Here is a 12,687-nt window from a genome sequence, read left to right as displayed (position 1 = left end):
AGGTAATATGCCACCGCTTCTCCAGCTCCTTCCTTCTTAAGACTCTAACACAAGCCTGGGAACATTTGACCCAGAAGCTGCTTATACCCTCCAAAAAGTCCTTCCTCTTTCCAGTAGTAGCCTCTTCTGCTCACTGTTACAGCTCTGTGACCTAGCATCCAAGGCCACTTAAATAACTGCTAAAACCATTTGAATGTCAGACATGGAAAGGGTACAGATGACCACCTCACATTTGTCTGAAAGGTTGGGGAAAAGGGTCTGATAGCCCTGGCTACATGGTGGGGACTCTAAATATGTTGAACAAAGGCAGGAGCAGAGAAGCCTGAGAAAGCCTTAAGAAGCGACAACCAAGGATACAGGGGAAAAAGTGGGGAGGGGTTCAAAAGAGGTACCCCTTCCAGTATGGTAGTTATGAAGGCAAAGTGGTGGGAGAGTATTAAATAATGACAATACAGGCATCCATGTATGCCATGTACCTATGGGGTCATAAAGTCTGTTGAGTGTCTTGTTGGCCAAATAAGTTCTTGGTTCTGTAATAATTCTCATTGCTTTTATCATTTCAAGTCTTGTCAAGGAGTTGGAGGAAGGACCAGAACTAAGCAGATATGATGGTTTAGTTTAGACACACATGAGCTGGCTGGGAAGGACATTTCTGAACCTTTCTGCATTCCTTAGGTAGAACTTTATGAAAATGAAGCCCATGACTCCTATACAAGTCAGAACACAAAACTCCACCCACACTTATTCTGTGATCCTCAAATTACATGACTTGCATTTATTAAGAAATTACTAAGGGGATGTGAGAAAATGTCAAGAACTGATTTAAATGGTAACAAAGCGGTATGTTTCTCTTCCAAATACTGCCAGCCATTTGTCCAACAAATATTTATCAAACCGGCCATTACCAGAGAGCTAGAACATGAAAATCTCCACAACTGATAAAGGGCTAATACTTGTCCTTTAAAAATACCTTTCTATTGCTAGAAAAGTCCGACCAGGCAGCTGTGGTGGTTTGTTATAACGCCAGCCTTCTAGATGCTAACGCGGGATAACGAGTTTGAGGCCAAGTCTTTATTATACAATGAGACAAAAATTATTTCAAATTTGAGGATTTAATTCAAATTTGTTTACAGAGGAAATAGCCTCATGGATGTTTACCATAGTGAAAATTGGAAATAATCCTAAATGTTTCATCATTAATAACAGATTTAAGTCAATTATAGATTATCCATGCAATAGAACACGATACATCATCTATTTTAAAAATCATGAAACAGACATTTAATGACAGAGTAAGTTAGTTAGGAAAAATATGGGCTACACAAAGTCATACAATCCTAAATAAAATTTTCAGTAGATAATGTATTGAAAATATGACAAAATGGCAGCAGCCACACCACTGAGACTTAGGTAGGATTTGGGTTTTCCTCATAGTTTTTCCTGAATTTTCAACATTTTACAATGCATGACCTTGATAATCAGACCATAAATGTTATCAAAATGAGAGTGTAAGAGTTTAGCTGAGCCGGGCGGTGGTGGCACATGCCTTTAATCCCAGCACTTGGGAGGCAGAGGCAGGTGGATCTCTGTGAGTTCGAGGCCAGCCTGGGCTACAGAGCTAGTCGAGGACAGGCTCCAAAGATACAGAGAAACCCTGTCTCAAAAAAAAAAAAAAAAAAAAGAGTTTAGCTGAATCCTAGCACAAAAGTTTCTCAGATATTTAGAAATACAATAACATTTGTCATTTCAGAATGCTTTCACAGAAACCTACAGAGAGCTCCAGATAGGTGCTGCGTGGGCAAATGCTGAAGACAGTTCCGTGCCACATTCTACATTACCTCCATGTATCACGTCAAAAGGAAAGAGGCTGACTACAGCAGAGACAGCAACCTCAGACAAAAATCTCTCAAAAGGTTTCTTACTAGGCAACTTCCTGAATCTCTGCTATGGGACTGACCGCCAAGGTCAGGATGATAGGACTCTTTGGCTTCTTATTAAGAAAATAATAATAATAAATTGATAATACAAAATTTTGTGGGGCTGGAGAGATGGCTCAGGATTAAGAGCCAATGCCCACATGGCAGCTCACAACTCTCTGTAATTCCAGTCTCAAGGGATCTAACACCTTCTTCTGACCTCCTCTGGCACAGCACACACAGTATGTGCAGACATAAAAGCAAAACACCCATACACATAAAAAATAAATCAATCATTTTTAAACATTTTGTCAACTAGTTCTTTAGACAAAAGCAATATTTTGGCTGTGAGAAGTATGAATCTGATTTGATCTTTTTCCTCTGAGACAGTCTTTGAATTCTTTTGTCTTTGTGTCTCATTTGTCACAGAGTGAATCCATAGGAAAGAACATAGGGTATGTCTGAACTAGCCTATTGCAGCTATCCATGCAGACTGGAAGCTGTGGTTCCCATCAAGCCAGTGTCTATTTAAACAGAACTTTATTGTGGATCCCTGAAACAACAGCAATGAAAACTGGATGAGGCAACCTTCTCACCTGGTCTTATGCCATGCAAGTTTGGCTTTGTGACTGAAAACTACGTAGTCTCAATTCTCTGCCATAAAAAGACAGAGGTGTTAGCCTATGTCTTCTCAACCAGCCAAAAAGCTGGGAATTCAGGATCCCAAAGATATTAAGCAGAATTCTGCTCTCAGGAGATTGTCTTAAATAAGAGACTCCACTCCAGAAGGAATGTCTATGCCCTGACTTTTGTTAGCCTGGTTAGTGCTGGGAAACCCTCAGCTCAGAATCACTTGCCAGGTGTCACAAATTAGTGGATCTGTAGTTCAAGGTATCTCCTATTTCCATGTGTGGGCAGAGACATTTGCACCTAACTTCAACTACCTGTGGCACCACCTGAGGCAACAATGGTCCTTACCTAGACTCTCCTAGTCTGTCTCTGAGAGTAAGTTTGGAATGGTAGCTGTCACAGCTTCTACAACTTCAAGAACGCCTCTGGTTCTCTGACCCAGCTATAACTTCACTGCCTGCTGACAGCCTGTTTATGACAATTCACCTGTTTAGCTTTGGTTTTGATTCCTATACCCTGACCTACAATTCTCTTTGCATTTCATTATGCCTGTCCCAACACAAAAATGTTACATGCTACTGAAAAGCTCTCAATGAATTTTGGCCAGCATGGCCAAATGTTCAAAGCTCTGCTATGCCCTGCCATGTGAATTTAAGGATAAAGGGGAAGTAGAGGTGGAGAAAGAAAGGGAAGCCCTTCAGCTCTTCTCAGTCAAATCTTGTATCTTTCAGTTGTACTTCTAAAAATCATCCTACATTCCTTTCTTAGTAAATTCTTCTTAGTCCAGAAGAAAAAAGGTTAAAATTGTTCTGAACTGTTTATAGGACTCCTAAATTCGGCACACCCATTCTAACACTTTCCTCTTTCACTGACAGCTTCTAATTTGCTCATCTTTTGGTTTGGTTTGGGTTTGGGTTTGTTGTTTTAAGAGGATTTCTGTGTAGCTCTGGCTGTTCTGGAACTCACTCTGTAGACCAGGCTGGCCTTGAACTCCCAGAAATCTGCCTGTCCTTGCCTCTGGGGTGCTGGGATTAAAGGTGTGCGCCGCCGCCGCCGCCGCCGCCGCCGCCGCCGCCGCCGCCACCACCACCGCCACCGCCACCACCACCGGGCTAATTTGCTCTTAGCAGCTCTTTCTGACCTGTCACCTCTAATGAGAAACACGGGTTACCTGGCCTTTGCATACAGGCCATTGAAGAGCCCCAGAACATGGCTGGACCAAACTCTGTGTTGAAAGCACGTTTCCGCTAGGAGAGGCTGCACTCCTGCTCCGGTTGTAGAAACCTAGTTTCTTGTCTGTTTTGGTTTTGTGTGTGGCTTGGAGTTTGAGCCATCTGCTTGGATATGCCTTTGGTTTAAAACTTTGGTTAATATTTAGAGCACTACATCAACTTTTGTTCACTTTTTTCTCCAGAGCTGAAACAGAGCTATATATCCAAAAAGAAGTCAGCAAATTATTTAATACATTTCAAAGACAAGCCACTGAAATCCAAATCTAAAGAGAAAAAATTTAATTTTCATCTTGGCTACAAATCACTCCACATTATGGAAAAATGCAGTACAACTGGTTAGAAAGCTCAGACCCTCACTATCACTCATGCTATAGCACAAGATGTGAAGAGAATTAAAAGTGACTGAATCTGTCTTACAAACTATCCTGAATATACCTCTAAAAACTATATGAAATCTGTCTATTGATCTCAGAATATAAGAGGCCTGGCAGGGATGACTATATTCTAAAAAGTTACACAAGTCCCTTCCTTTGGTTATAAGACTACTGAAACAATGGTCTCCAAGAAATTAGAATTTCCCCAAGGAGTCTCTCCCTAGGAGAAGGAAAAGGCTGAAGCCTGGTGCCAGCCAGATAGGGAACTTGCCTCTGTGAAAGAAATTGCACACACTTCTGACAATATCACACCACCTGGCAGCAAGAGAGAAGAGCCAAACCAATGACTGGTCAGTGAAGGGTGTGTTCACACCCTGACTGTAACTGCATGGCTATGCATACCTCTAGTCCTCTACATAAACCACCGACAAGTCAGGACACCGGACACTTGGGCAGAGGCAAAAATGCCTGTGGATACTTTAAAAATAAAAAATAGAAATAGATTAATATATCAGGGCATTAAAAATGATACTGTCCTGCTCTAAAAGACAAAACGAAGAAACATTTTACTAGTGTTTACCCTAGATATTTAATCTGCATGCATGTTTCCCAAAACTTCTTGGTAAAAGCATACAATTTCTCTCCAATCTTAAGACATAAAATTCCCAGTCTCACTTAAGAAACTTTCATAATGAAAACCTTGATGATTCTCAGGAGAGGAAAAGGCTAAAAATATTTGCTGTCCATCTCATTTAAAGCCTGACAAGGGTTGCTTATTTGTTAAGGTGTTTTTTAATTTCTTATTTTTATGTAGATGAGTGCTTTGCCTGCATTTATGCCATATACTATGTGTGCATAGGGCCCACAGAGGTCAGAAGAAATTATCAGATCCCCTGGCACTGGAGTTACAGATAGTTGTGAGCTGCTATGTGGGTGCTAGGAATTAAACTCAGGTCCTCTGGTAGAGCAGCCAGTGCTCTTAACCACTAAGTCATCTCTCCAGTCCCCCAATAGTGAGATATTTTTGAAGGTTAGTTTTTTTTTTAATCTCTATGGTCAATTTAATTTAACTGAAAGTTGATACTCAGTAAGGTCAGCTTACAATAGAGAAACCTGCATACTGTGTTTACCATGACAGTTCAAAATAGTCATGTTACAGAATCTGCCTAAGTAACGACCAAGAGATGAATGGGTAAAGAAAATGTGCTAGAGAGGCTACAGAGATGCCTCAATGGTTAAGAGTACTGTTTGCTCTTCCAGACGACTTGAGTTTAATGCCTAGCACTCACATGATGGCTCACAACACAACCATCTGCTGTGGGATGATCTGTATGTCAAATTGCTCTGATTGGTCAATAAATAAAACACTGATTGGCCAGTGGCCAGGCAGGAAGTATAGGCGGGACTAACAGAGAGGAGAACAGAGAAAACAGGAAGGCGGAGGGAGATACTGCCAGCCCCCGCCATGACAAGCAGCATGTGAAGATGCCGGTAAGCCACAAGCCACGTGGCAAGGTATAGATTTATAGAAATGGATTAATTTAAGATATAGGAACAGTTAGCAAGAAGCCTGCCATGGCCATACAGTTTGTAAGCAATATAAGTCTCTGTGTTTACTTGGTTGGGTCTGAGCGGCTGTGGGACTGGCAGGTGACAGATTTGTCCTGACTGTGGGCCAGACAGGAAAACTCTAGCTACAACCAGCTGTAATTGTAATTCCAGGAGATCCAATGCCCTCTCCTGTTCTCCACAGGCACTGAACACACAGTGTACAGACATACATACAGACAAAACACTCGTATACATAAAATAAAAAAATAAATCTTTTTAAAGTAAACAACTTTTTATCTACTGATAAACAGATGAACAACTGTGTAAGATATGTGCAATGTAATGTCAGCCTTTAAAAAAGAAGAAATTCTGACATAGTCTATACCATGGATGAACCTTTAAGGCAATATGTGGATGAAATAAACCAGATACAAAGAGACATACAATGTATAATTCCACTTCTCTGGGGTAATACTGTAGTAAAATTCATAGACACAAAAAGCAAAGCCAGGCGGTGGTGGTGCACGCCTTTAATCCCAGCACTTGGGAGGCAGAGCCAGGCAGATCTCTGTGAGTTCAAGGCCATCCTGATCTACAAAGCGAGTTCCAGGAAAGGTGCAAAGCTACACAGAGAAACCCTGTCTCTAAAAACAAAAACAAAAAACAAAAAACAAAAAAACAAAAAAAAGAGGTTGCCTGGAGTGGGAAAAGGAGAAAGGGAGAGTTGTTAGGGACATGGAGGTTGTTTTATAAGTGAAAACATTCCCTAGATCAGCTGGACAAGATGAATATGATTGAGATCCTGTCTCAAAATCAAAAGGTAAGATGGTAAACTACGTGGCTCTTGTGCACGTGTGTGTGTGTGTGTGTGTGTGTGTGTGTGTGTGTGTGTTTGGCAGTGCTAGTGATCAAATCAGGTCACTGAACCGGTTAAGCACTCTACCACTGAGCTTGCAGCTCCAGCCCTTGGTATTCTGAGACAGGGTCTTGCTTTCTAACTTAGGTCCTTCAACTGTGGATGCCACTAGCCTCCATCTTCTGAATGCTGGGATTATAGAATGGGCCGCCATACCTCATCTGTTTTGCATTTAGTTTTTGTTTGTTTTTTTAAATAAAAATAATAAAACAGAGGTTCAGAGAAAACACTAGTACAGTGTAAAAGAGTATTTTCTTGACTTGTATTTCTACTTAAAAAGTATTTATTTCCTCATGTACACTAAGCTATGCCAAGATACCCAGAAGCTGACAGGATAGTAAGCCTCCCCATCTCTGATAGTGCTGAATGACATGCACCTCAGGAAAGAAAGGGCAGGAAGACACTAATTGTTTCTGAGCCATGCTGGGGTCCTGCTCCACTGACATGACTGCAGCTAAAACCTATCCTGTAGCAGGCATCACATGCTAGGCTTACAGCACCCAACATGTACCTCCAGTAATCAAGAAAATGAGCACATTACATGCTGTGTTATTAGTAAGTGTATATTATCACCAGATAATACTATCAACAATTATTAGATAATTATGAAGTTTTTATAACTGTTTTTGTACATGTCTTTCAATAGATAAGTCTGCATTTGTGAGTGCATTCCAGGGAATAGAATCACTGGGTCTTGAGGGGAGAACGAACTGTTTAGTTTCAGTAAATACTACCTGTTTTCAAGTTAGTTCAGTCTATGCTTTCAACAGGAGAATATTAGAAACATAAATCAACAACACTTTTTTGATGCTAAGTATTATCAGTCTTTTTAATTTAACCTAAGGTGGTATCTTGTGGTTTTAAACAGTATTTTCCTAATGACTGATACTGTGAGTCTTTTCCTGAGTATATTGGCTATAGGAATCTCACCTTTTGAAGTTCCTAACTGACCCAATCATAGGGCCATGTTGGGTTTGTGTTGCTGTTGTTAGATTTTTAAATAATAACATGCCTTTGGTTGTGTTGTTTTAATAAATAATTACTAGCTAACAGTCTATCAGACCTGTGTTAATTAATTTTGTCAGCAAACAGTGTCACTACTAGACAGCTGAGAGCGAAGTGGGGTCTGGACAGGGACTTGACACCTGTCATTCATACAAGCCATAAGCAGCTCAGGAAATACATTTTCTAAAGACACCTATTACTAGTAAGTGACTTAGGAGATCTCATTACATTATGTTTTGATAGATAGCATGGTGCCAGTGTATGGTTTTGTAATTAAAAACTAAAAATAGATTAAACTTTTATGGCAGAAATGTGACAGTTGACACTTAACAACAATGATGTTTGGAACTTGGGAAGCTGACATGCTCTCCATCTGGCTGAAATGAGCCATTCTCATGCACTTTAAAGTAGCTACTCCTGCCTAACTGAGCCCAATTTTGCTTCTGTTATCCACTTCCAGTGCCAATTCCCTTGGCATTAAGAGAAGCTGGCTCGACTCTAGTTGCCAAGGGTTTGATGAGCAAACTGTATCTCCATGCCAGAGACTGGTTCAGGACTGAGTGTAGATTTTTCTGAAGGACTAAAGAGATACTTTTTGAAGGACTCTGAGACAGTAGGGGATATTTTTTCTTGTGTGTGGGGGGTATGCATGTTCATATGCACAGGAGTAGGTATCCATGCATGTGTGTGTCAAGGGAAAATCATGGGTGTTGTTCCTTAGACACTGTCCACCTTGTTTATTTTTTTTTAAGACATGATCTTTTAGTGGCCTGGGTCTTACAAATTTAGCTAGACTGGCTGGCCAGCAAGCTGCATGGATCCATCCATCTCTGCCTCTTTAGAGCTAGGATTACAAGATGCAGCACTGGGTCTGGATTTTTTACATAGGTTCTGGGGATGGGCCCCAGGTCTAATGCCTACAGTGCAAGCATTGGCTGTGGGATAAAGCTCTTGTACACTGGTTTAATAAAACAATGATTGGCCAGTAGCCAGGCAGGAAGTATAGGGGGGTAAGCAGACTAGGAGAATACTGGGAAGAGGAAAAGTGGAGTGAGGAGACGTCAGCACCGCCAGAAGAAGCAAGATATGAAAGTACCGGTAAGCCAAATGGGTTAAGTTATAAGAGCTAGCTAGCAAGAAGCCTGCCATAGACCATATAGTTTGTAAATAATATAAGCATCCATGTGTTTACTTGGGTCCAAGTAGCTGTGGGACTGCAAGTGAGAGAGATTTGTCTGAACTGCTGGGGGAGGGGGGGGCAGGCTGGGCAGGATCAGAAAACCTTCCGAATACAAGCATTGCATCTCCTAAGGTTACCTCTCAATCTCAACCTCTCAGTCTTCCTAATGCTGTGACCCTTTAACGCAACTCCTCATGTTGTAGTGACCCCCAATCATAAAATTATTGCTACTTCATAACTGTAATTTTGTTACTGTTATGTATCATAATATAAATATCTGATATGCAGGATATCTGATATGCAACCCCTGTGAAACAGTCAGTTGGTCCAGGAGTTGCGACCCACAGGTTGAGGACCACTTCACAAAGTCATCTTCCCAGCTCGGCAGCAGGATCTTTTTTAAAAATCACTTTTCTAAGTTTCCAGAGAGCAGCTATCTGCTACTTCGGGCAATATGGAAAGAAGGCTATGAACCTAAGTACCTTTAGATGTGTAGATATGTGGCCCTAAATGTCCTTCTGCACTAAGCAGAAAGCCAAACCTTGAAGGAAGAGGACAGAGCCCAGAGAATCACAGGACAGTTGGTGGGAGACATTAATCTGAGGAATGTAGAAGTTCTGGACTTATATTTATGAGCGTGCACCAGTTAGGAATGCTTTTGGTTCTCAGAACATATGACAGTGTTTGAACCAAGAGGGGTAATTTTCTCACAAAAACAGAAGCTAGACAGGAAGAGCACACCTCCTCATCTTTCTGTGACATCATCTGGCTTTGTGTATGCCATCAGGCTTGTCCTTTCGAGGATGAAGAAACTCTAGGCATTATCCTAAAGGCAAGAAGTGGGGGACGAGAAAAGCTACCTAGCTCCTGTCACCACTCAATGCTTATAAGTGAGTAAAACTTTTCCCAAGCCCCTCAAGTAGACCTCCTGAGTCCCACTGGTGAGAGAGAAATGGGAGTAGCGGGAAGGAGGAGGTCAGTATCTGGCTCTATAGTGGTAGCTATTCAAAGAGAAGATTGACAGGAGCTGTAGGGTTTCCAACAGCAAGGTGTCTCCAAATGAGCCAGTGTCCTTATTGCCTACCTATTTCTTAAGAGTTAACAGCACAGTAGCTTTGCTCTGGCTACTGCCATTCTATCTAGCTACTATGCTGTTCTAAGAATAGCTTGTCCAATATGGTACCACTAGCCAAATATAGATACTAACACTTCAAATTGGATAAAATACAATTAAAGCATCCATTATCTTTTAATATGTATTTTTATATGTGATGAGTGTTTGACTGCATGCACATATGAGCCTGGTGACCAAGATCAGAAAAACGTATCAGATTCCCTAGAACTGGAATTATAAGTGGATATGAGCTGTGGTGTGGGTGCTAGGAATTCAACCCAGGTCCTCTGCTAGAGCAACAAGCACTCTTAATATCTGTGCCATCTCTCCAGCATAAAGTTCCCATTCTCCAATCACTCGAACCACATCTCCAATGTTCTATGGCTACATGGCCAGTAGCTACTACTGTTCTTTTAAAAGAGTGGTTCTAAACTATTTCCACCATAGCAAAAAGTCCTACTGGGGAGTACAGTTCTGGGTAGAACTGTCACCCAGGTGAAATGTCAAAATATTATTTTACTAAGTGGAAAATTTAGTCTCCACCCCCTGTACAACCAATGTATGAACATCCAGGGCTGGATATTTCTGTGCTCTCTGAACTATCCTGTTGCCATCTTGAGCATCACGCTTCTTTCCATTCTGACCATCCCTTAACGTAGAACAAGTAATACCTGTGATCATGGGCTAAGTTCTCTTGGAACAACTCCTTGAAGCACAGTTTAGACTAAACTGTGGGGGTATTCGGTTGTGCTAAGCAAACTCAACCCACATCTCCTAGAGCATGCCCTCTCTGTACCCAGAGCATGGCAACTAGAAATGTGTTGCTTCTCCAAACTACTAAGTGTCTTTTCTACCCAAATCCAAAGATAAGCAATGACTAGCAAAACCAAAGTGCAATCCAAAAAAACCACTGCTGGCAATGCAAAGCAAACATGAAGGAAATGTCCTGACATGATTTCATCGGACAATTTGTTTGTTTGTTTGTTTGTTTGTTTGTTGTTTGAGAGCAGGATGGGGAAAGGCCTAACATTTTACTGGTTTGTTCCAGATTTAGCTTGTTGCTGTGCAGATTTTTAAGACAGTCAATTTTTAGATCATAAATGTCCCCTGACACTCAGACTAGGACTTGACTCAACTCAGACTGACTCACTCTTGTCCCTTGGCTAAGCAGTACTTCAAAATATGTTTTTCATTAAATTTCAGATTACAAATGGAACAGCTCACCCTGTGAGAAAAGCAAAAGCAGGACTCCTAGGGAGGTTAATTAACTTGACACTGCTGTATGACTTGGCATTTACAAGCTGAAATTAACACAGGACTAAAATAACTTGTATCTGTCCAACCTGAGGAAAGAGATTTTGAAAGAAAACTAGAATAACAATATACTAAATTTAGTAAACATATACATGTAATTCCTATAGGAACTTTTAAAGAGAATCTTTATTAAATATCTATGAACACCCTTAATTTTGCAAGACTGATTTATAGGAAAAGTAAAATAAATTTTACTCACCTATCACAGTCTCAACTTTTACAAATACCCTGCATTTCTGTCTGGGGAAATTCATGACTATAAAATGTCAGATCTTCCTTTATTAATGATTATACTTCAACAAAATTTGATTTAAAATTTAATTACATTTATTTATCTATGGGGGCTGTGCTTTGGCACATGCATGGAAGTCAGAGGACAACTTGTAAGAGTTGGTTCTCTCCTTTCAGCATGTGCTTCCAAGGATCACGGTCAGGTCAGGAGCTTGACACTGCCCTTACCTGCTGAGTCATCTCACCAGCCCCAATTTGATCTTTTAAATTTACAAAGATGTATAAAGAAATTAATGAAATATATCTCAAGTTCATCTAAGAGATTAAATAAGCCAGAGTAGCCAAGGTATTTTTAATAAGAGAAATATTAAGGTAAAATATTCTTTAGCATTTTTAATATATTTTGTAGAAACTTACCTACATTGTTTGAAGTGGTGCTAACATATAAAATAATAAGCATGTGAATGGAAGAGCACAGAATATCCAGAAATAAATATATGACATCAAATAATTCCCTGTCGATAAAGGTAGCTTTTAAATAAACTGAAAGGAATGACTCATGACTTGGTAGAACCTGGAAAAGAAATTTCCCCTTCATACTCTGTGGTAGGCCAAATAATGGATGCTTCAAAGCTATCCACATCCTAGTCACCAGACCAGCACCTGTGAATACATCACACAGCCAAAGAAACTTTACAGATTTATTTTTGTGTACCTTAAGACAGGAATATTCCCCTGCGTATGTGGATGAGCCTTGTCTAGTCACAAGATCTATAAAAGCAGGGAACTCCGTAGATGCAGTAGTAGAGATACCAGAAGACAAGAAAGATCCACAGCTTCAAGCCTGAAAGGCTGCTCCTACTACAGGCCTTGAAGATGAAGGATCACAGGAAATAGGTTCCCAGGGGCTGGAGAGACGGCTCAGTGGTTAAGAGCACTGTCTGCTCTTGCAGAGGACCCACATTCAGTTCCCGGAACCCACATGGTATCTCACAACCATCTGTAACTCCAGATTCCAGGGAAACCTGGTGCCCTGTTTTGGACTCCATAGCTCTAAACATGGACATGCCTACAGACCAACACTCATACCCATAATGTTTTTAATAGAGTAAAGAAATAGGCTCCTAGGTGATAGAGCATGGAAGTTTAGGTCTATGGCCACAAGGAACAAATAAATCCTGCCAACAAAGTGACTGAGTAAGCTGTCTAGACCACATAGGTGTA

Source organism: Peromyscus eremicus, chromosome 7 (assembly GCF_949786415.1).
Source record: "Peromyscus eremicus chromosome 7, PerEre_H2_v1, whole genome shotgun sequence".
NCBI classification, from domain to species: Eukaryota; Metazoa; Chordata; class Mammalia; order Rodentia; family Cricetidae; genus Peromyscus; species Peromyscus eremicus.
Note: the sequence above shows the minus strand (reverse complement) of the source record.